The sequence below is a fragment of the Melopsittacus undulatus genome, chromosome 10, assembly GCF_012275295.1.
Source record: "Melopsittacus undulatus isolate bMelUnd1 chromosome 10, bMelUnd1.mat.Z, whole genome shotgun sequence".
Classification (NCBI taxonomy): Eukaryota; Metazoa; Chordata; class Aves; order Psittaciformes; family Psittaculidae; genus Melopsittacus; species Melopsittacus undulatus.
The window spans coordinates 4415265-4437934 of record NC_047536.1 but is presented as its reverse complement, the minus strand read 5'-3'; the positions used below and the strand labels follow the sequence as shown (position 1 = coordinate 4437934).

The 22670-nt window shown below is 51.2% G+C and overlaps 1 protein-coding gene, 1 long non-coding RNA gene and 1 other non-coding gene across 3 annotated transcripts in view; 1 reads left to right on the top strand and 2 right to left on the bottom strand.

Moving 5' to 3' along the window:
- Positions 1 to 1169: 1169 nt before the first annotated feature.
- On the bottom strand, positions 1170 to 2556 carry LOC117436755 (uncharacterized). The gene is made up of 2 exons (XR_004550086.1): positions 2521 to 2556; positions 1170 to 1466 (listed from the first exon to the last, which is right to left on the bottom strand). It is a non-coding gene; the product is annotated as an uncharacterized lncRNA (long non-coding RNA).
- Positions 1650 to 1854, bottom strand: LOC115945690 (small nucleolar RNA SNORA74). The gene has a single exon (XR_004079967.2). It is a non-coding gene; the product is annotated as a small nucleolar RNA SNORA74 (small nucleolar RNA).
- A 12484-nt stretch (positions 2557 to 15040) lies between the features above and the next one.
- The window catches only part of SIL1 (SIL1 nucleotide exchange factor), a 97702-nt gene continuing 90072 nt past the window's right edge, over positions 15041 to 22670 (top strand). Inside the window, exons 1-2 of the mRNA XM_034067267.1 lie at positions 15041 to 15069; positions 19675 to 19816. The gene's annotated coding sequence lies outside the window, so the exon portion shown is untranslated. The remainder of the gene's footprint in view (positions 15070 to 19674; positions 19817 to 22670) is intronic.

The following is a 22670-nucleotide window of genomic DNA, read 5'->3' as shown; positions in this document are numbered from 1 at the left end:
AAAAACTCCTAAGTTTGGATTATTTCACAAACACAGGGTTCTCCATAAAACTGCACTGAATCCCAATGGGTCAGGCACCTTGGTGAGAGCTCCCATGCTCTGACTACAGCCACTTCAGAGTTTCAACAGCATTTTTGTCTAACTGGAGCATTTCTGTCTGAGGGCATCATGGCTGTCTCTGCCCTCCCCACCAGTTCTGATGTGTTTTATGTATTTAGAACCTTTTCCAGCTCCCCAGTTTTCAATGGGCTTCACCTCCCACCCAGGCCTAGGGATGGGAGATAACAAGAAATTCCTTCATGTGGGGAACTGAAGCATGCAGAGGGAATCTTGTGAACTTGTACTGGCTGTGTATTGATACAAGGAGTAACAACAGCACAAAATGTAATCAGTTCTAAGTAATGGCAAGTTTGACGGCTTTGTAATGGAAAATAAGGGTGGTGCCTGAAGGTAATTGACATAGTGTCAGGTCCTCAGAACCTCAGTACAAAAGGTGTGAGAAAAGCAGAATGGAAAACAAGACCTGGGGGTGGGGAGTATCTGGGACTAGCTGATGGCCAGGATGGGAGCAGTTAAACTAGCTGATAAGTAGAAGGACAGGATGATTGCTATGTTTGTAATGTTAATTGAGCTGGGAAAAGCAAACGACCCTTAAAGACCATCACATTTTTGTATGAATGCGGGAAACTTTCTGGAAATGATGTAATATGCCCAGTGACCATCCTGTGGAGCAATACGGGGACACACGTTAGGAGGAGCTATCCCCTGTGTCTCCCGGCCTTGCAATAAGGAATGCCTGCTTGTCAACTTGAAACTGTTGGCGAGTTTGTTCATGGAGTTTTCTCCAAATCAGTATGCAGCATAAATAGGAACGCCACCCTAATTTCATTTACAGAAAACCGTAGAAACCTGATGTCCTTCAGAGTGCTGGAGGAAAGGGAACCTTGGTAAGAATCTCTCCTTGGGGCACAAGCTATGGTGCAGTTTGTGCACAGCAGGAGGTGCAGCAGCCTTCCTGTGCCCCATGCCTTTTTTGGCTTTTTATGTGGAAGGTGTCCCTGCCCGTGACAGTGGTTGGAACTGGATGAACATTAAAGTCCCTTCTAACCCAAACCATGCTGGGATTCTCTGACCCAACAGCATTATGATACACTGAAAACCAAAATGAGCAAGTTTAAACAGAACTTTAATAAATAGAGGACACATAAACCCAAATATTTTAAGACAAGCAGTAGAGGGGTTAACAACAAATTGCACACGCAATTCTTCTAGCTTGCCCCCCAAACACCTCTGATGTTTCAAGTTCCTGCATCCAGATCCTGCAAGTTACTACATCCATCCCTCTCTGGTACTCCCATTTAAATTGTGGACAGCCCGTTTCCATCTTCTCTATGTCTTTCAAATGGGGATCCTCAAGACAGCACAGAAAGCTTGTTTCTTCTAACAGCTGCTCCAGCAAGCCCCACCTGCAGAGACACACGCATATCATTTACCTATCATTAAAAATTATACAGTTAACACAAGCATCTCTAACGGCCCCAAATTCAAACTTTAACCCAGACCACTTAATTAGCTGACCATCATTTTTATATAAAAGATGCGATATTAAACTAAATGTCTGCAACAGATGTTTTATTTTCTGACTGCAGATTGTCTGCATCCAATCTAGGATTAACTCCACTGAGGAGGAGTTACTCCACTCTCAAGTATGCAGAGCACTGCCAAAACCCGGCACCAGCCAGTGCCAGAACAGCACTGGCAGTGCCAGGAGTGTGTTGGCAGGGGCTTTCCTCTCCCAGCAGCATAACACTATCACAGGCACTGAGCAGCAATGGGTAGCTGACTACTGCTGGGTCAAACAGAGCCTAAAATTGAGATTTTTCTAGAGGACAGAAAGATGCAGGAACACATTATAACAGTCTTCCAATACCTAAAAGGGCAACAAGAAACCTTGGAGAGGGGCTTGGGACAAGGGCCTGTAGGGACAGGCCAAGGGGAATGGCTTTAACCTGCCAGAACAGGGGAGACTGAGCTGAGCTCTTAGGCAGAAGCTGTTCCCTGTGAGGGTGCTGAGGCGCTGGCACAGGGTGCCCAGAGAAGCTGTGGCTGCCCCATCCCTGGCAGTGCTCAAGGCCAGGTTGGACACAGGGGCTTGGAGCAGCTGCTCCAGTGGAAGGTGTCCCTGCCTATGGAACTGAATGAGCTTTAAGGCCCCTTCCAACCCAAACCAGCCTTTGATTCTGTAAGTACAGCCCCAAAAATACACCCTCTGGGGATGTGGGCTTCGCTTCCTATACCTCCTATCAGGGCTTTCTCTAGCGACCGGCAGCATTGTGTGCTTCACTGGATAAGCCATGTTATTATTTGCACCGCAGAGCACCAGAGCCTGGCCCAACAGCCACTCACAAGCAGAGGCCATTTTGTCTGCTTAGTACAGCACAATGAACCATCTTTTTGCCCATCTCCCTCACCGGCTCACGGAGGGGCCTCACCATGTCTGCTGAGGCTTCCGGGCTGTACCTTGTGTCTCACGCAGGCGGCCCCATTACATCTCCTCCTCCTCCTCACAGCACATGCTAGCTCCCATAGCTTCAGCCTCCTCATTGTGCCTCTTCCATGCCCTGCCAAGCTCGGGGCTGGCAGAGGGCAGGCCCCGGGCAGCACCCGCTACCCGAGGGCGGCCTCCTCCCGGCAGCCAGCCCTGCCGACAGGGACCTCCCGGCCATACCAGTCCCTCCACACACACAAAAGCTGCGGACCGGCTGGAAGGCCTAAAGAGAGCACAGGAGAAACATCACTTCAAACAGTCAGTTAATGAAATCTGCATTAATAGAGCTGAACAGCTGGGACCTGGCATGGGGAATAATAATAAATCAAAGCGAATAATAGCCTAAGAAATTGCTACTAAGCGGCACAGCCTGGACGAGCCACCCCCAGTCCCAGGCCTCGGAGGTTATCCCCCAGCGCCGTTCAGCCATGAGTAACCATTACAGACAATATAAAAGGGGAATATTTCGCGTGGCGTTCCCGACTCCCAGCCCCGGCCGGGGTGATGGAGCCCTGCTCTCCAGCATGGGTGCCGGAAGGACCCGCGGCGGCAGGCCCGGAACCCCCCTCACCTCATGGCGGCCGCTGAGCCCAGCGCCACAGCCGCACCCGTTCCTCATGGCGGCGCTGAGCGGAAAGAACGAGCTCTGCCGCGCCGCTGGAACGGTTCCTCAGGCACCGCCCCCCCGCCTCGGCCGCTCCCATGGGGCGGGCCCGGATCGCGGGGCCCGGGCTGAGGCACTCGGGGCAATCGGGGAGATAAACTGAGGAACAGGGGGAGAGGGGTTTGTGTTGGAAGGGACCTTAAAGCTCATCCAGCTCCAACCCCTGCCACAGGCAGGGACACCTTCCACTGGAGCAGCTGCTCCAAGCCCCTGTGTCCAACCTGGCCTTGAACACTGCCAGGGATGGGGCAGCCACAGCTTCTCTGGGCACCCTGTGCCAGCGCCTCAGCACCCTCACAGGGAACAGCTTCTGCCTAAGTGCTCATCTCAGTCTCCCCTGTTCTGGCAGGTTCAAGCCATTCCCCTTGGCCTGTCCCTACAGGCCCTTGTCCCAAGCCCCTCTCCATGTTTCCTGCAGCCCCTTTAGGCACTGGAGCTGCTCCCAGGTCTCCCCTTCAGGAGCCTTCTCTTGTCCAGGCTGCCCCAGCCCAGCTCTCTCAGCCTGGCTCCAGAGCAGAGCTGCTCCAGCCCTCACAGCATCTCCATGGCCTCCTCTGGCCTCGCTCCAACAGCTCCATGTCCCTCTTGTGCTGCTGCCCCAGAGCTGGTGAAATCTCATGAAGGAGGAGAGGCAGCCACAGTAGCATGGCACTCCTTTCGTCTCCTCTGCTCAGGGGCTGACAAAATGCTGGTGTCGAGTATTGGCTTGTATCATAATGCTGTGTTTGTAGGACGAAACACATTGTGCTGCCATCTCCACAACTAAAGTTATAAAAGTGCTTCATAACAGAGCCCTGCTAACGCCCCAAAGCTGCTGAACGTCCAGCCCCTGCAGTACATAGGGCAGTAATGGTCACAGGACACAGGGCTGATGGACACTGCACATTTGCTGAACTTCCCTTGGGGCACTTCACTGAATTCTCTTCCCTGTCTTGCAGCATTGCTCTTCCTCTCGCTCCAGGCACTGACTGTGCAGCACAAATGCTGCTGAGTCAAGATCTGATGGGGTGGAAGGACCATGGCGCCGACCCTGCTGTGCTGAGGCTGGGGTGCAGTGGTGTTGGGCAGGCAGCGATGTCCTTGGAGCTGAGGAGAGCAGTAAAGAACAGTGTCCGGAGCTCCAGACATCAGTTACACCATGGCGTGTCTCTTCCCAGCCTGGTAGCACACAGATCTTTGAAGCACTGCAGCTCCATGCTAGTGCAAGCCCTCAAGCAGTTGCACTGTGCCAGCAGGCAGGGGCTTATGTCCTGCCTTAAAACACCCGGAGCAAAATGTCTCGGATGCAATTCCTCCTTTATTTTGTAACCCAGCAATGGGTGACATGGTCTAGTGTGAGGTGTCCTTGCCCAAGGCAGGGGGTTGGAACTGGATGATCTTAAGGTCCTTTCCAATCCAAACCATTCTGTGATTATGTGATTTGCCCAACAGTGGTTAAAAGGCTGCTGGAGCCTCTTGATTGCTCTGAACACAAACGTGCTGGGACATGGGGAGTTCAAGGAAGTCTGTGTCTAGACTAGAGGAGCTCTTCTGAACACTGGCTGTGTTTTGTTTTGTGGTAACCTCTCTCTAATCCATCTTGAAACAAAGCGTCTCAGCCCCTTCAGTCCCCAGCATGGCACTTGCAGGAGAAAGAGAGGATATATTTAGCTTCCACCAAGCTGAGATGAGCAACAGGCCGAGCAGTGATCTCAACATCAAGGAACAACATTTCCTGACATCAGCCTGGGATATGGGGAGGGCCAACACAGATGAAACCACCATGAACCCAGGACTCACACTGCTGTGGACACCTCTGGGGTGTTGCTCCAGGTCTGGAGGCAGGCAGGAGGACAGGCTGCCCAGGTGGGTGCTGTTTCCAGTCAGTGTGGCTGTGCTCAGCTCTGCAGAGCAGTGGTTCTGGGCAGGATGCTGCAGTGAGGACTTCAGGCATGGCACTGCTGGGCTCAGCCTGCTTCAGAAGCCTCTTCTCATACCCCTAGAGAGATGCAGCTGATGTGGAGAGCACAGGAAGCTGACAGAAAAGGGCTTTACTCTGAACCCTCAGCAGAGCCCTTGTGTTTTACCTGATGTGACACATTTACCCAGAGTTCACAAATAATGTGGAAGAATTTGCTTGAGCCCCCCCCTTAGCATGTGAGATAAACTGATGCTCCCAGCCCAGTTTCGAGAGTGGAAAGCTGTGCAGGAACATAGGGAAATCCATGCTGTGAAGTGAGAGGCTGGTCCTGGCATTGAGAGTTGCTGAATTCTGGTATTTGGTATTCAGAAAGCTCTTGAAGTATCTCCCTGGTCCTGCTGAAAACATCTTACTACAAGAGGCATATTAATTTGGGGCCCATGCTGCGCTAATGAGTGGTATAGCTGCCAAAGTGGAGCTGTGGCTTAGGCAGCCTGCTTCGGGTCTGGAGCTCATCATCCATCCCTCTCTGTGGGCATGTGCCCTCAGCCACAGGCAGTGAGACCTCCACTAGCAAAATCATGAAGTGCTCCCTGTATTTGCTATTCCCTGTCCCTCCACCATACAGCTTTTCATCATCCCCGGATCTTCCACAGATGCCCCATCCCTGGCAGTGTTCAAGGCCAGAATGGGGCTTGGAGCAATCTGCTCCAGTGGAAGGTGTCCCTGCCCATGGCAGGGGTTGGAACTGGGTGAGCTTTAACGTCCCTTCAACCCAAACCAGGCTGGGATTCTATGATTCTAAAGCACCTAACTCCACCGCTCAGCACCAGGCTCTCTCCCCTCATGCAGCCGTGGCTGTCCTGAGCAGAATGAGCCCAGCACTTCCCAGGACAAGGCACCCCTCATGCCATGGTCTGCACCAGCATACCCACATCCAGGAAGAACAGCTTGGACTGAAAAAAAAGACCAAGAAGCATTCGGAGGAGACAGAGATGGAGTGGATGATTGCCTAAGGCAAGAGACAGCTCCATTGGTGCGTCACTTGGAGACAAGCCCAAGCTTTGAGAGCCCAAACTACAGGAGGAGCACCAAAAGGCCTTGAAATGTCTCACTGGAGCACAAAGCCCTGGTGAAAACCTTCATGGATGCCAAGTGAGAGAGGTCATAGCTACACTGCTGTGTCTGGCCACAGATACCAAGTACTGGGCAGTGTTTGAGATGTCTGCTGGGGAAGGTGGAGCTGGGTCTCTGTCACAGCGAGTTATTATTGTGCCCTCAACACCCACAGAAAAACACAGGTCTGCTCCTTCAGCATAGAAGAAGTGGCTTTTATAGCCATGTAATTGAGCTAGAGAGAGAAAAATATTAACTGAATGAATTATTTTCACTCTCTCAAAGCAAGAACGGGGACTTTTCAATCACAGACAGATTTTCTCTTAGCCCCAAACCCCTTGTTAAACTGGGCTGCTCCTGGGCTACCAGCCCCCAGAAAGAGCCACAACACACTTAACGACTCCGCAGAGGGCACCCGGACTTCCCCGCTGTCATCACAAGATGGCATTGCAGACCTAAAAGCCAATCCAGCTCTGCTAATGCTCAGAGATCTCTTCCAGGCCCTGGGGTGTCCAGCCCCAGAAGAAGCTGTGGATTTAACCCTGCCTGCTGAGCTCCTCTGCCGGGTCTCAGCCCTGACACTTGCTTTTAATCACATCGCTTTAATGTCAAGGCTGTGCTTTGAGCACACAGCAAGTGGACTGAAAAGCTGCTGCTGTTATTCCTGTAAGTCATGAGCCATCTAATTGCCCTGATTTAAGCTAGTTATAGTGTTGACAGTTAATGGCACGCAGGGTGCTTTTATCTTGACCTGCAACACCTCCAGCTCTTCCAGGGCCTCTCTGTCCCGAGGAGATTCTGCTAATCAGAGCAAATGGTGAAGTAGTTTAAGACATGGCTAAAGGGGCAAGTTCTGAGTAAAATGCACCCGACTCATTCTGTTGCAAAGCACTCTCAAACATAGAACTGTCTTCTGGTTGCATGAGAATGATTTGGGAAAGCAAGGGTATAGCTCTCAATAATTTATAGCTTTAAAATAACAACAAAAGCTTGCTGCTCTTAAATGTTTCTTTAAAAGTAAAGCTTTAAGTGCATAAAGCCATGATGCAGAGTGCTGTCCCCACTGCCACCTCTGACCTCATGGGGATGCTGCCTGCTCACCCACTGTGTGACCCACAGCAAACAGCTATGCTTGGTTCCATAGAGGCAGCTCCAGCCCCACGTGTTGCTCCATCACCTCAGGGGAAGGCACCAACAACGGACGGTTGTGCTCCCCTTCAGCCCTGGTTGCTGCTATCAAAGCAAACAGTGCTTCACCCAGCTCAGGCTATCACAGCTGCGTTCACCAAATGGACAGTTCCTCTTTGCCAAGGACTATATGTGGTTTGGACCAGCCCCATTCGACCAATGCTGTTCATCAGTCCTGACCAGCCTCAGCTGGCACCCATAGGATAGGAGCTCTGTTTAAATTCAGCCCTGGTGCTTTCCTTCTCTCTTGAGTGATGCTGTGAGAGTGCCTGGCTCCAGTCCTGCTACCTGGTGTACCTCTTGGCTCCTGAAAGGACCCTCAGACACACTGTAGCTGTATCTCCAGCTCACTTTTCTAGATGATCTATGGATCTGTATTGCAGTTGTACCTCCAGCCTTGTTCTTGGTTCATCTCCTCTCAGTCCTGAGTGGGCTCTGGATCTGGGTCATTGCAAGCTGTACCTGGGACTGCTGATGCACCTGGTGTGCTCAGACCTTGTAGGACTGTGCCTGCTGCTGAGGATGGTGTTTCTGCTGGGGTCATCTTGGCTCCCCTTCCCCTAGGGAGCAGCCAGCCCTTCCTGCTGGGCCCATCATCTTGTTGCAGGAGAGCAAGTATAAAACCTGGTAATCTCTACACCACCTCTGTTTCTCTGTGGTCCAGCCTGGGCCCTGGTAGAAGGGAGCTTGTTCTGCTATGGTATTTGGTGGATGTATCAGGAGATGAAGGAGCGGGGCTGGGTTAGCATGTTCCTGTATGTGAGTAGGTGCTCCAGGCTTCATCCACCAGTTGCTCCCTGCAAGAAGCAGCCATGATGTAACTGCATGTTCTTCACTGGCCAGAGGCCCTGCAGCCTCCTGCCACCAGGGCTTAGTATTTGTCTGTCCTGATAGATCAGTGTCTGTGCTGTTCCTCGGGTGAGAACTCTCCCTGGCACCGCTGCCCTGGGGATGGTAGTGGGGCAGGATCTGCTGCTGAGCTGCCTGTGGGGCTGTAGCTGAGTATGTCCCTCTGGGCAGCACATGGAGATGCTGTCAGGCTGTTCCCTTCACTGTGGAGTTAGAGAGCAGCCTCCTTTGGCCCAGAGGAAAGAGCAAGCAGAAAAGCTTATATAAATCAAAGCCAGTATGCTGAAGGGGTGGCTGTGCTGGCACTGAGTCTAGTGCTGCTCCATAAGTGTCTGGGCAGGGGCATGCCCTGCCTTCCCCCCTCCATGCCTGCAGTCCTACTCCCCTCCTGGGCAGTATCTTGCTGCCAGAGCCTGGGTCGTTTTGTTGTCCAGCATGTGCTTGGGCACATGAGCAGCCCATATGGTTCCTCTCTGTTCTTGGTTGAAACTGCTGCAGTGATTTATTTTTCCAGTTCATCCCTGCCAGGGCCCTGGAACTCTGCTCCTTCCACCCTCGTGCACAGCTTCTCCCTGGCTGTGTATCCTTCTCTGCTGTTCCATTCCCCTGCTCCTACTGAACCTCTGGTTTTTATCACTCCTCTCCCTTCCTCAGTGCTCACATCCAGAAGACAGACTGCAAACTGCAATCGCTGTTAGTTGGTGCCTTTCATTCAATGGGAATGGTCTCCTGCCAGAGGGGAGACTGAGCTGAGCTCTTAGGCAGAAGCTGTTCCCTGTGAGGGTGCTGAGGCGCTGGCACAGGGTGCCCAGAGAAGCTGTGGCTGCCCCATCCCTGGCAGTGTTCAAGGCCAGGTTGGACACAGGGGCTTGGAGCAGCTGCTCTAGTGGAAGGTGTCCCTGCCTGTGGCAGGGGTTGGAACTGATTGAGCTGTAAGGTCCCTTCAACCCGAACTATTCTATGATCTTAAGCAACTTTCCTCAGTGTGATGGATGTGATCTGCTAATCCTACGGTGGAGGATCCCCTGGGATAAAAGCCACCTCTGGGATCTGTAGCAGATTGCATCAAGCTGCAGGGTCTGTCTCAATTGCAAATGTACAAGTGGTGAAGAAGCTGCCTTGCCCTGAGTGTGAGCATCACATACTACAATAATGAACCACAGTCGCTCTGTTGTACTTGTGCTGGGGAGATTCTGGTCGTGTAAAGCCTGGCTGGAACCCCAGGCTCAGCTCTAGCCAGTGCTGGCACTAGGAACAGGATGGTATGAGCATGGCCCATGTGCCCTGGGCTTGCTGATGAACAGATATGAGCGGGCATCAGGGAAAGCACCAACCCAGGATGTTAGAGATGAGTTCACTAGAAACAGTTTATTCCATTAAAGGAAGGAGAAAACCTATTCTTAATTAGGACAGAAACCCCCAGATAAGCTTTTTTAAAAGAAAAAACCTAAAAATACGATTTTTGCTTTGACTTGAAAACTAATTTTGCTCCTCAGACTGTCAGATAAAGCAGTTGAAGTGATGCTGCATTTCACAACAAAAATATCCATTTTGTCTTGAAAAAGCTGAAATGGGTTTTCAAAATTTTCACTGTTTACCTCCCTTTTTAAAAACTCTTGATTACATTTTTTTTCCCAGCAGCTTTAATGGGAATTAACAATTCCACCTGATTCATGGCTTGGTGGGAAACAGCTGGACCCACTGCCCCCTCTGCTCTGCGGTTTCCAGACAAGCCCCAGTTTAACCTTCCACACCATTTTAGCCTTGTCCAGACACTGGAATTAATTTTCTTTCCTTCCCCCCCCCCCCCATTCTTTCTCCTCTGAGGATCAGTTTTTACCAGTGCAGCCTCTCTACTAGTCAGGGAACTTCACAGTGAGTTGAGATCACATTGATTTCTTGAGGAAGAAGTCGCATACTAATTTTTCCTATTTTATTCTTATGTGAAAAGCAGGAAACAGTTTAAGGAAGGCAGCTGGGTCTGCAGGTTTGATGTTCACCTGCCAGACATGGACCTGCTGCAGTGAGTCCAGAGGAGGCCATGGAGATGCTGTGAGGGCTGGAGCAGCTCTGCTCTGGAGCCAGGCTGAGAGAGCTGGGCTGGGGCAGCCTGGACAAGAGAAGGCTCCTGAAGGGGAGACCTGAGAGCAGCTCCAGTGCCTAAAGGGGCTGCAGGAAACCTGGAGAGGGGCTTGGGACAAGGGCCTGTAGGGACAGGCCAAGGGGAATGGCTTGAACCTGCCAGAACAGGGGAGACTGAGATGAGCTCTTAGGCAGAAGCTCTTCCCTGTGAGGGTGCTGAGGCACTGGCACAGGGTGCCCATCTCTTTTGCTTGTGTTTGCTCTCCAGGGTGACCTGGGGATGGCAGCACCCACTGCTCTTTGCCACCCAATCTCCCCAAAAGCTTCACCCTGTGGTCTCCAGCAGGCCCTGCTGCTCCCGGGCAAGGCACATTTGGCCTTGATGTTTCACAGGGCTGTTTCCCTGGATGCTGGTAGGTATTATGAGGAGCAGCAGAAATGTGCTGTGGTTAGTGCAGAGCTATCTCCAGGTAATCAGTGTCGTGGCCACTTGTGCCATAGTGGAAAGGAGCTGCAAAGGCTTTGCCGAACAACTTCAGAGCATCCAGTGCTGGGTGTTGCTGATGGCTGATGATTTAAAGCCCATTTTTGCAGTTAACAACAGTTCATAACCATCCCCTTTAAGTGTGTGACACTGCTGAGATTTATGGTCTCCTTGCTTCTACATTATGGGAAGTGTTTTAATAATAGTCCCTATTCTTGCTCCCAAACCTGTGTGTACTGTGGTGTGGGGATGCTTTAAATGTAGTGTAGAGGAGGTGACAGCACAGGATGTGGCTCCCAGGCATGATAGCTGGAGCAGCAGGGTTGGGAGCTTCCAGGAGCTTTCCAAGAATCTGCAGTGTTGAGCCCTGTATGCATGGTCCTGCTTTCTTGGACACCTGGAAAGGCTCCTGCTCAGGGCAGAGGTCCCTGGTGATGCCCTCGTGGTCCCAGCCTGGTCCCTGCTGAGCTGGTGGCACTGTAAACTTGAGGCTTCCTTCACACTGCTTACATACCTGCCAGGTCCCTTTGCTCTTGCTACAGGCTTTATTCTCCTCTCCTCCTAAATCATTTGTCCATAGCTTAATAGGAAAGTGGATTTGAATTGATCACCATTGCTGCCTTATCTAATTTAATCCAAACCTGATATCAAACAAGAGTGAGGGAAGCCCAGTGGGAAGCCTGCCTGTGGCAAGCCACTTGGCTGTGATGAACAGTGTAGTTAATAGCTGTAATGAAATGCTGGAGTCACACAGCACTGCCGGGTTCTCAGCACAAGGCAGAGCCTGCCCTTACCCCAGAGCTGAACATCCAGGCTCCTCCAGGGCCAAGCTTCCTGCAGATATGCTCCAGAAGGAGGGGAGAGTCACCAGGGACTGAGACCCGCTGGGATCCCAGCCCTGCGCTATACCACTGCATGGGCAGCAGCTCACCTGGACACAGCGGTGCTCTGCCCCTGGCACAGCCTCCCCAAAGGCAGGGATGACCCCTTGTCTCCCTACATCCCATTTACTGCTCCTGAGCCTCTCAGGAATTGATGGCAAAAGCCCTTGGATGAGTTCTTTATGTTTTTCAGACACTGAATGAAATTGCATTTGGGCTGGTGGTGATGAGAGGCTGCAAGTGATATTCAACTGATCCTTCTGCCAATTCAGAGGCTAATGTTGATGTGGCAGAACTGCTCCTACAGAAGTCCCCATGTCCCAGCACACAGAATGGGTGAGATAAAGCATTTTTAAAAGCAAGCCGCCCTTGGCACTATCCCTGCAGTGAATGCAATTGTCTCACCTCCACCTCCTGCCTGGGAAGCATCAATCCTTGAAATCAAGTAACTAGGGCCAGTTAAAAGGCAAGGAGAAGCTTTATTTGCTTTATTGTGACAATGAATCATACCATGGTTCAAGCAATTTGGCTTGTGCTGAGCAAGGGCAAGTTTTGTATCATCCTGCCTGGGGGGACCAAGCTCTCCCTGCTGCTGAGATGTAGGACTGGCCTAGCTGAGCCTAGTTCACTGTTAACATTGTGAAGCTCTTGGCTGAGAAGGCACCAGTGCTGTTTTGCAGGGAATAACCCATTTCTCCTCCTCAGCTTCCCCATTTTCCTCTTTTCAACAGCCCTGCACTATTAATAAAGGAAGACTGAGGTGCTTGTGGCAGGTATTTGGGATGCCAGCAGCTCTGAGCTTGCAGGCAGCCTGTGTGAGCTGGGCAGTGGTGCCTGTGGCCTCTGCCTGGCATAGGACAGCAGGCATGCTGGGGTGCAATGCTCTGTCCAGAGAGATGATCCCTGAATCCCACCTCATGCAAGGCTGACAAGCTCTGAGCAATGCTTGCCCTTAAAAGAAGGTATTTAAACACAAGGAACCAGCTGAATTCATCTGTTGCTGCTGCTGGCTGCAGTGCTGTGGGGATCAGCGGCTCTGTACCCGTTAACGTTCAGGGCCACTTATGATGCCCAGAAGTGGCTGCAAACAAAGACAAGCTGAAGTCTGATGGATTAATACTGCCTCCCACCAAAGCAGCCTGTGATCCATCAATTACCTATCTCTTAGCCTTTTTCTCAATCCTTTTACAATCTAAATAGCACATTTTATAGTCACTGCTAAGTGATGTGATCAACATCAATTACCTACTAAAAGAGAATCAAGTCTTGATTTAAAATTAAGTGCTGCATTTTTGCCATGTTCTTTATATGTAGCCAACAGAATAATTGCAGTGACATAAAAACTAATTGCACAACTCCACAATTAAGCCTCCCTCCTAGTGCTGTGATTGTCTTTAAGTACATTGATGAAAAATTACTCCCAGCCCCAAATTACTCTCTCACACCCAACTTTTCCAATACCTTTGGAAAAAACCCTCAGCTCCAACAGATCAAACAGAAGAACTCGAAATGCAAAGGATAATACATGCAGAGTGTGTTTCTAATCTCTTTGATGTGTGAGTGGTTTCAGACAGCAGGATTAGGATGGGTTCATTGGAGGATGCAGCTGTGCTTTTCCCAAAGCAAGACTTCTCAGACCACCTGGTGCTGTTGTGAGGCCAGTGCCCTGCTGCAACCAGAGGGAAAAGCCTCTTTGGGCTTCAGAGAGGCCAGCCCTGCCTGACGTCCAGCCTTGGGTTTGGTGCCTACAGAGGTTTTATTGCTGCTCCTGACAGAGCGAGCTCATGGTGGATTCAGAGGTGGCTGATCATCCAGTTAGCGCTGATCCACTTTGCAGGAAGAAGGGGAAGGGCAGGATCCAGTTCACCTGCCCCCTTGGGGAGACCACAGCAGAGGTGGATGGATGAGCCCTGTCCTGAGCTGATGTTCCAGGAGCTGAGAGGGGAGGAGAAGGAAGAGGCTGGAGTACAGCAGTGTTTTCATGCATCCAAAGGGCAGGAGTTATGAGTTGCCAGATATCACGTAGCTGCCTGAAAAATCATAAGCTCCACTAAAAATCATAAACCTCAATAAATCTGTGGAGCACTCGTGATGGGCACTGTGGGCCTTGACTCCAGATTCCAATTTTGAGGTGTTTACGTCCAACCTAGAAAGACTGAGAACATTTCATTTACTGGAAATGAAAGCTGGGATTTGCTGACAATCAATCTCCTGCTCCAGGATCTTGGGTGCCAGCAGCAGCAGAGCATGGCGCATGGGTGAGTGGAGCCATGGGGACACTGGCCTAGGGGACAGATGCAGCTTTCCCCTGCCCCATGTGATCCCATCAGCTGTCACTTCCCGCTGCTGAGCAGCCTTTGCTAGGTAATTAAGCCCTGCAGATTTAATTTGGAGGCTGGCAGGGTGGTTTTGGCCACTGTCTGGTATGTAGTAGAGCCCATGGTCATCCTGGTGCACCAGCTGCTCCTCAGCCCAGCACTGATGGGGGTAAGGGTTGTGTAGCTGTGGCTTTCCCACTGTTTCTGCAAAGGCATCACTAAGTCATGGAATCAAAGAATCCCAGACTGGTTTGTGTTGGAAAGGACCTTAAAGCTCATTCAGTTCCAACCCCTACCACTGGAGCAGCTGCTCCAAGCCCCTGTGTCCAACCTGGCCTTGAGCACTGCCAGGGATGGGGCAGCCACAGCTTCTCTGGGCACCCTGTGCCAGCGCCTCAGCACCCTCACAGGGAACAGCTTCTGCCTAAGAGCTCATCTCAGTCTCCCCTGTTCTGGCAGGTTAAAGCCATTCCCCTTGGCCTGTCCCTACAGGCCCCTTGTCCCAAGTCCCTCTCCAGGTTTCCTGCAGCCCCTTTAGGCACTGGAATCTCTCACGGGTGGGAAACGCTTTGCCATCCCATTGTAACCAGCTCAGTGCTGTGACCGGGGGAGGCAAAAGGCACCCGCGGGCTCTCTCTCGCCTACGGCCACTGCAGTCCCTCTGCTTCCAGCCTCGCTGTGCCTGGGGGGCTGCGAACTGACCCCATGCCACCTGTGAGCAGTGCCGGCGGCCCGAGCTGGAGCAGGGGACCCGAGCTGGAGCAGACGGCCCGAGCTGAGGCACGCTGCCCGGCAGGGCAAGCCGGCGGGGCCTGGGGCCTGGGCCCTCCACTCGGACACGGCCACAACCCCTCCGGTCGCTACGGGGCTGAGAGTGGGGGGGAGCAGAACGTGCCGGCCCGAGAAGGGGCGGGATATCACGGCAGGGGGCGGGGCCGCGCAGCATCCGCTAGCTGTGATTGGTTAAGGCGGGGCAGCGGCAGCGGCATAGGCCAGCGCGGATGGGCGGGGCCGTTCGGTGCCTGCGCAGTGCGGAGCGGTGAGTGGGGGGGCGGCCGGGAGCGGCAGAGGGCTGCGCTGCACCGGCAGCCTCGGGCCAGGCCGGGGGCGGCAGCAGCTGCTCGCCCGGTACCGGGGCCGTGAGGGGGCTGGGCCGGTACCTCCCGTCCCGGAGCTTGTCCCGCCGGTGCCGTTGCTTGGAGGGCAGCTGGTGGTGAGGCCTGGCCGGGGCCGGTGCCGCTCCTCTCTTGTGCGTAGCGGCTGAGGGCGCAGGGCCCGGGCGCTGCCGCTGCGGTGGTTCCCCCTTCGCCCTAACGCCGGGGGCTCGGCCTGCGCCCGGCAGGGCTGGGTGGTGAAAGCCGTTGCCTGGAAGCGGTGTTGTAGCAGTGAGCGGCAGCCGGGGCCCTGTGCTGGGCACCTGCCGGCAGGGTGCGGAGCTCGGAGGACAAGAGGCCCTTTCGCGGAGCGGGTTTAAACACGAGTTCAGATGGGAGCGGTTTGGGGCCCCCTTGAGCACACGGACTGGCTGGTGACCCCAGGTCCCCTGTGTACCCAGGTGGCTGTGGTGTAGTTCTGCACTGTTCAAGTGGATTTATGTTCAGAGTACACGCTTGGTAGTACGAGGGCTGAGTTTTAAACTGCTTAGCTATATTGGTACAAGCTTGCATATGGCTCTCTTGCCGGGAAGCTAATGAAATTACATGTTAAACAAAGCCAGGGAGTGAAAACTGAGCAAATGGGATTTTGTATATAAACACTATTTGGAATATTGCCTTCAAATGTTTGTGGTTGACTAACGCTGGCGTTAGAAGTAATCTTTGACAAAGCATCAACACTACCCACCTCTCAAGATGGCCGAGGTTTACACTGACAGGTTCTGCAGACACAATTTCTGAGGGCAAGTTAGTTATTTTTACAGTGTTTTGCTGCTAGAACTAACCCAGTACAAACAGGGTTTAAAGGCAGAAAGAATGACTTTACACCGGTAGTGTTTCATTTGCTTGCCAGAGGAGCAGAATCTGCACGGGCATTGCTGTGGGTAGAGCTGTGTGTGGAGGCTGCTCCAGTACACAGCCCGGGTAGGAAACCTTTTAAGTGCAGATAAGTGTCTCTGGTGTTAGAAGCTGATGACACACCTTGTCATTTACAGAACCTGGTACTGCAGTGTTCCTGCTCTGTGTGAGCCTCTTGAATTAATTTGTGCTCTGGCAGTAGCGTTATTAAAGGATGGATTTCCTTTGTTCCTCTGTTTTCCCCCCAGCCCTGCTTTAAAATGACCACCCTTGATGGTGTTGGTGTTTTGCAGCAGCCTTCAAGGCATTCCTGTGGTCAAAGCATCCAAAATACCGTCCCAGACACTTTTCTATGGAGGCGAAGGCAGTGTTTGCCCTTGGTGTGACCACATAGTTACTGCATATGAAGGGTTAAAATATGATTCTTTAAAAGGAGTAAGCTGGAAAGCAGCAGTTCCTGATGAGCTGTCAGAACAGCCCTTGAACCCATATCTCCATCCCCACATCCCAGAGCAGCACAAAACCAGTGCTTGTGCTAATGCTGCCCCCTTCTCCTGCTTTATGGTTGAGAATCTCTTTGTCCTGAGCAATAAACGACCTGAAAACCTCTCCAGCACCTGCAACCTCTCTCTGTTTTCACTTGGCAAGGAGGTGGAAGAACACTTACGTGCAGCTGCAGTCAAACTGGGCAGGTATGGCTCAAAGCACACCTCAGCTACGTGGGGAGTATTTGTGAGGCACTGGATTATTGGGATAAATTTAGGGATAATAGTCAGCCTTTCTATGTGCTAATCTCTGCTACTGACGCCCTCTCTGGCTTTTATAACCCACCTCGGCTCTCTTAACCACTCTGCTTTCCCCTCTGAGCAATGATGTTTAACTTGCACTCGTGAAGTAGGTGAATCAGCTTTAATTAATGTTTGTCGAGCGCTTTGTTGGTAAGTTCCCTATAAAGCTGGTTACTATTTCTTACGAGCACACAGATATTCTTAGCACCTGCAGTGAAAAATGACACAGCACTGGGGATCTTCTGGGAAACAGCCCCTTGCAAGGAGACCGTGTGTGCTGCTGAAGGCTTTGTCAGATCTCTTCTGGCTCTGGTTCCCAAGGCAGCTTGCTCCTAAAGTGCTGACTCAAACACCCCCAAAAATTCTCGAGACACTGGGAAATCTTCAGTGTCCTTGGAATTCAAACCCTGCTTTTGTGTAAGATTTGTAGTTCTTACTCCTTTGCTGGGTTTCTTGTGGAGCCTTTGCTCAGGGTTTGGTGCTGCTCTGTGTGTGTGGCACCAGCTGTGCAGGCAGAGGGCCTCCCCCTTGCTTCAAAACACCTTGTTTCAATGATTTCAGTAGCTTTCAGCAAGCACTGCCTTAAGTTATCCTGTCTGGGATAGGGAGGGCTTGCCTGCTTGGCTGGGTGATGACCCTTATGGGCTGCAGCTATCACACAGTGCTGTTTGGGTGTTGGAGGGGAAGGGTAGAACTTTGTCCTTCTCTGTGGGCAGCCCAGGTCAGTATCCCTACCCCCATCACACAGGAGAAGGCATCTTTGCCACCAAGGTTGTGTGGTGGCAGATCAAACTGAAGAACTTTGTGAAGGGTAATGAAGATATGAATTGGAACGGTTATGGCTGTGCTTGTTCTGCAGGGCTGTGTGGGTGCCCTTTGGGCAGGATGAGGAGCTCTATTGTATTTTGAGAGAGAAGGCTGTTAATTTAGCTCAGAGTTGTCACTGCTGTAGTGGTGTAGGAGTGGCCAGCTGGAGGATGCTAAAATGAAATGCAGGGCTGGAAAAGCCTCCTGGTCCATGCCCATGTCTTGAGGGGAGATAATTGGCTCCTGACAGGACAGCAGTGGGTGTTAGTGCCGATTTAGATGGGGGTCAGTTCCCTCTGGCACGTAATGAAATTCCGGCCTCAAAGAGCTTGACACCTTGTCTAACTTGTCCTTACAGCAAATGAAGCCGGTTGCTTTGTCCCTTGCCATCATAAAAGGACAAGCCCCATGGGTGGTTGTCCTTGAATGCCATGAGCTGGTAATGACCCTGAAGGGAGTAGGGATGGAGAGACCCTTCAGCAGCTGTGTGGGGCTGTGTTTTACACTGGGCGAGACCCTGCACTGAGCGTGGCCTTCCAGTGCAGAAGTGGGAATTTTGTGTTCTTAAATCCCAGACTGGTTTAGGTTGGAAGGGACCTTAAAGCTCATCCAGCTCCAACCCCTGCCACAGGCAGGGACACCTTCCACTGGAACAGCTGCTCCAAGCCCCTGTGTCCAACCTGGCCTTGAGCACTGCCAGGGATGGGGCAGCCACAGCTTCTCTAGGCACCCTGTGCCAGCGCCTCAGCACCCTCACAGGGAAGAGCTTCTGCCTAAGAGCTCATCTCAGTCTCCCCTGTTCTGGCAGGTTCAAGCCATTCCCCTTGGCCTGTCCCTACAGGCCCTTGTCCCAAGCCCCTCTCCAGGTTTCCTGCAGCCCCTTTAGGCACTGGAGCTGCTCTCAGGTCTCCCCTTCAGGAGCCTTCTCTTGTCCAGGCTGCCCCAGCCCAGCTCTCTCAGCCTGGCTCCAGAGCAGAGCTGCTCCAGCCCTCAGAGCATCTCCATGGCCTCCTCTGGCCTCGCTCCAACAGCTCCACGTCCCTCTTGTGCTGCTGCCCCAGAGCTGGATCAGGGCTGGGGGGGGGGTTTAGCTCTTTGGAGGTCTGATGTCACAGTGCTGACACACTTGCATTTTACTCCAGTCCCTGATTTTCCTCAGCATCACCTTTGTCTAGAGAGCTTCCCCCTGTGCTGTATTAGTGTGCTGGATACTTGGTTTTCCTGTTTCCAAGTGTGGTTCTTTGCATTGTTTTCTTTGTTTTTATTGATTCATGGATGGTTTTGGACCTTTTCTTCACTTTGTCAATTCTGATCATGACCTCTGGAGTGCTCCCAGCTTTTTAACTGCTGGGCATCCTTTCAGCTTTTATAAAAGGACTTTATCTTTCATCGCTCAGGCCATTAATGAAAAGAATGAATTGAAGCAGACCTGGACTGAGCTCTCAGGGCCTCTACGTGTGCTTTTCTCCTGTTGTGACAGGGAATCGTTGATCCCCTAAAGTGTGTGTGTGGAAATTGCTTTGTTGTATGTTTTATTCCTTAATAATGAGCAGTGTACCTCATTAAGGTGGGCTTGTTCTTCTGATTTACCTCAAAGTGTTGGATGGATAGAGTGAATAGTCTGCTTTAATGCCATGGTGCTAGTTGGAGGTGTGATGGGTAGATCTCTCTAGGGGGGAATTTGTGCCCCATTTCTGAAGACTTAGGAGACTTTTAAGAGCTTTTAATGAGCCTCATGTAACTGGGGCTTCTTGCTAATGCTCATGAGGACTAGCATCAACTGAGAGCTCCCTGGGTGTCTGCTGTGGTAGCAGAGGGAATGCACGGGGGCAGTTTGTACCCATAGCATCCTGCTCCCCCCTATTTCTCCCTGGATCTGTCCTCAGTGAGAGCTAGGCATGTCTGCAGTGACTAAGGTAGTAAAAATACATGTTTCTCCTCAAGGAATTCCAAGTTCCTCATGTGGTTGCTCTGCTCTAGAGAAAGTAAAAAGTTACTTGTTCCGGACAAATTACTTACACTCATTTTTATCCCCAGATAGTGTGTTGCTGTGGGAGCAGTTGCAGGAACCTCCTTCCACCAGGGCTCAGTGTGGACTAGTAGTAGGGAAAAGGAGTTACCTTAACTGAAGAAAACATCACTGTCCAACCAGGACCAGCTTTGATCACCCCTGAGCTCTGTAAGTACTGAGCTGCTGTGTCCAGCTTTTTGTGCTTCCTGGGTTATGCCTGAATCTTGGTGGTGGATCAGTCCCAAGTCCAGTTTGCAAAGCCCTTTGGGCTTTGTGGGGTGCAAAAAGCTGTATTCTGTTCTAGAAGGGTGTGTGCTGATAATTCAATAGGATTTTCAGTCAGCAAGTTTGAGTCCTGGTTATTCTGTACAGTCAGACTCCTTGTCCGAGAATTCAAATGCCTGCTGTGGAGACAGGGAAAGGGAGGTGGAAAGATGACCTGGAAACCTGTGGGTCACTGGGCTGGGTGGGAGGAAGATGCCTGTGTTTCATCCAAAGGAGATACGGAGCCAGGTAAATGCCTTTAAGCATCTAAAGGAAAATGAGGATTTTTTTCTTTTTTTAACAGCTGCCTACTTTAAACCCAAATAGTTTCTTTAATGAGAGATTTTTAAAGGTTTAACTGTTAATTTTAGAAGTTTTATTTCAAGCATACTTCCACAAAATTAACTTTTTCCACGCAGAAAGCTTTAATGTCTTCCGTGTTGGTACTCATTTGCAAGGAACCTATGCACAATTATTTCTTATGTACCAGTTAAGTCTATCAGCCAACAGATGTCAAGTGTAGCAAAAATGCTATAATAATATTATGGTCTAATAATAGTTATAATGATTCTAATTACCTGGCACGGCTTTCTAGAGAGGCAGGCTCAGGAATTAGTGCAAAGGAGATGTTTGTTTAACCTTGAACTGCAGAAACAAGGCACTGTCAGAGGTGCTTGTGCTGCTCCCCTGCTCCCTGGCAGACATCCATTCACTTTATTTCCTCCAGCAGACTGAGAGTAGCCATCTAGTCTGGTTTAAATATTCAGGCCTCATTCTTGGTGTGTTCAGAGGTGATGAGCAGTGCTGTGGATGAGCACAATGAAAGACCTGTGAATGTGAATGACCTGGTCATTTTTAACCTCGTGGTGTGCTCTGCCTGATGATTGCAGCCAGCACAGATTGCTCTCACCTCAGGAAGGCTGCAGGAGGCTCAGCAATCTTCATCTTTTATGCAGGCTGGTGGTGCTGCTTTCAAGTGTCAGGGAGGCTTTGGCACTTCCATGCTGTCTGCTGATGGCAGAGGGGGTGTGAGGCTGTCCGAGTGAGCATCCGGGAGGTGTTAATGCTAGTGGAGGCTTTGTGGGAGGTGAGGAGGACATGTCAGGTAGCAGCCAGCACCTGGCTGGTGCACGAGTGCTGTGCTTCCTTTAGCAGTTGTTCCCTTACAGCCTTATTGGAGCCTTCTTCCTACATGAAGGAAGGATGCTCTGTGTGCCAGTCACTCCCAACACCCCTCTATCACCATGTTTTTCCTTTAGGAAGAATCCTGGTCTGCATTTTCTGTATTCCATCATTTTTTGCCTTGCTATTGTCTTTTAGCCTTGCTATGTGCTGTGCGGTGCTGGTGTCCCAGTGCTCATTACTGTTGTAGGTCTGGTAATGTGATGTGTAATGTGTTACCCTTTGCTGGAGCTGTATGTTTTAATGTTGTGATAGGAAATTGGTATCCCTGATTCACAAAGGAGAATCCTTTCTGCAGAGGAAGCCTCAACATAGACTGGATGTTGACAGCTTGCAATGATTATGTGCCAGGTGGAATGGTTTTCCTCTAAATTATAGATTCACCTGCTGATGAGAACTCAGCAGGACCTATGGGAACTTGGCTGTCAGTTACCGATCCTTGGCATGGGCAGCAGCTGTGAATCTTTTACTGTCTTCCTGTAAATGGACCCAGAGGTGCCCTTGCAAGGTTTTCCTCTTCATTTCCAGCCCGCTTCTCCCAAGATCCCTGTGTGCCAGCATGCAGGACATCCTTCTCCAGGGCTTAGTGTGATGAGCACTCTGCCTTCTTCAGCCTTCTGGGGAAGTTTGCCTGCTTGCTGGACACAGACCTCCACTGGTGCCTCACTGGAGATGGGGCCATCGCAGCTGCAGGGCACAGCCTTTTCCAGGCTCACAGGTGGTAACAGGCTACTCTTGTTTAGGGAATCAGCTTCTCAGAGTAAATAATTAGTCAAAGAACACTTGGCATCATCCCAGATGCAATTAAGGAAAAGACAGATCTTGAGTCTTTTCAAGCCTGAGCTGTAAGGCTCATGCAATATTCACTTGCTTTTTAATGTGCTGCTTTGCTTTGTTCAGCATCAGGCATTACTGCTAGGATCAGCGCTGATTCACTGACCTGCTTGTGCTTTTACTTACTCTGACAAACCAAAGCTCCCTTTGCTTTTCTCCTCCCTGCAAAAGCACTGCATTTCTCATCCTGCCACAAGAGCACCTTTCTGTGTCCCTTTTCTTAGCTCATAGAGAGTCCAGATTTTCACTGCTCTGAGTTGGCTGCAAGGTTGCCCAGAGAAGCTGTGGCTGCCCCATCCCTGGCAGTGTTCAAGGCCAGGTTGAACAGGGCTTGGAGCAGCTGCTCCAGTGGAAGGTGTCCCTGCCTGTGGCAAGGGGATGGAACTGGATGATCTTTAAGGCTGCTTCCTACCCAAACCGTTCTAGGATACTGATTCACTTCCCTGCATCTGGTACAGCTCTGGCTGGGTTTCCAAAGAGTGAACTGAGCTCCCCGGTGGGCAGAGGAGTGCTAGCACCTTCCCAGCTTGCCAGGCTGTGCCAACCACCTCAGCCCCTGAATGAAGTGACATCCTGGGGGATGCTGCCTGTTCTCTGTCTGTTCTCTGCCTGCACTGGTGCATTCTTTCTTTGTCTGGTTTCTGGTACATGGAGAACTGTCTCAATGAGGTCTAGAAGAGCCCTCTGGCACCTCTTTACCTCCACACTGCCTTCATGTCTCATTTCAGACTTCACCTATGAA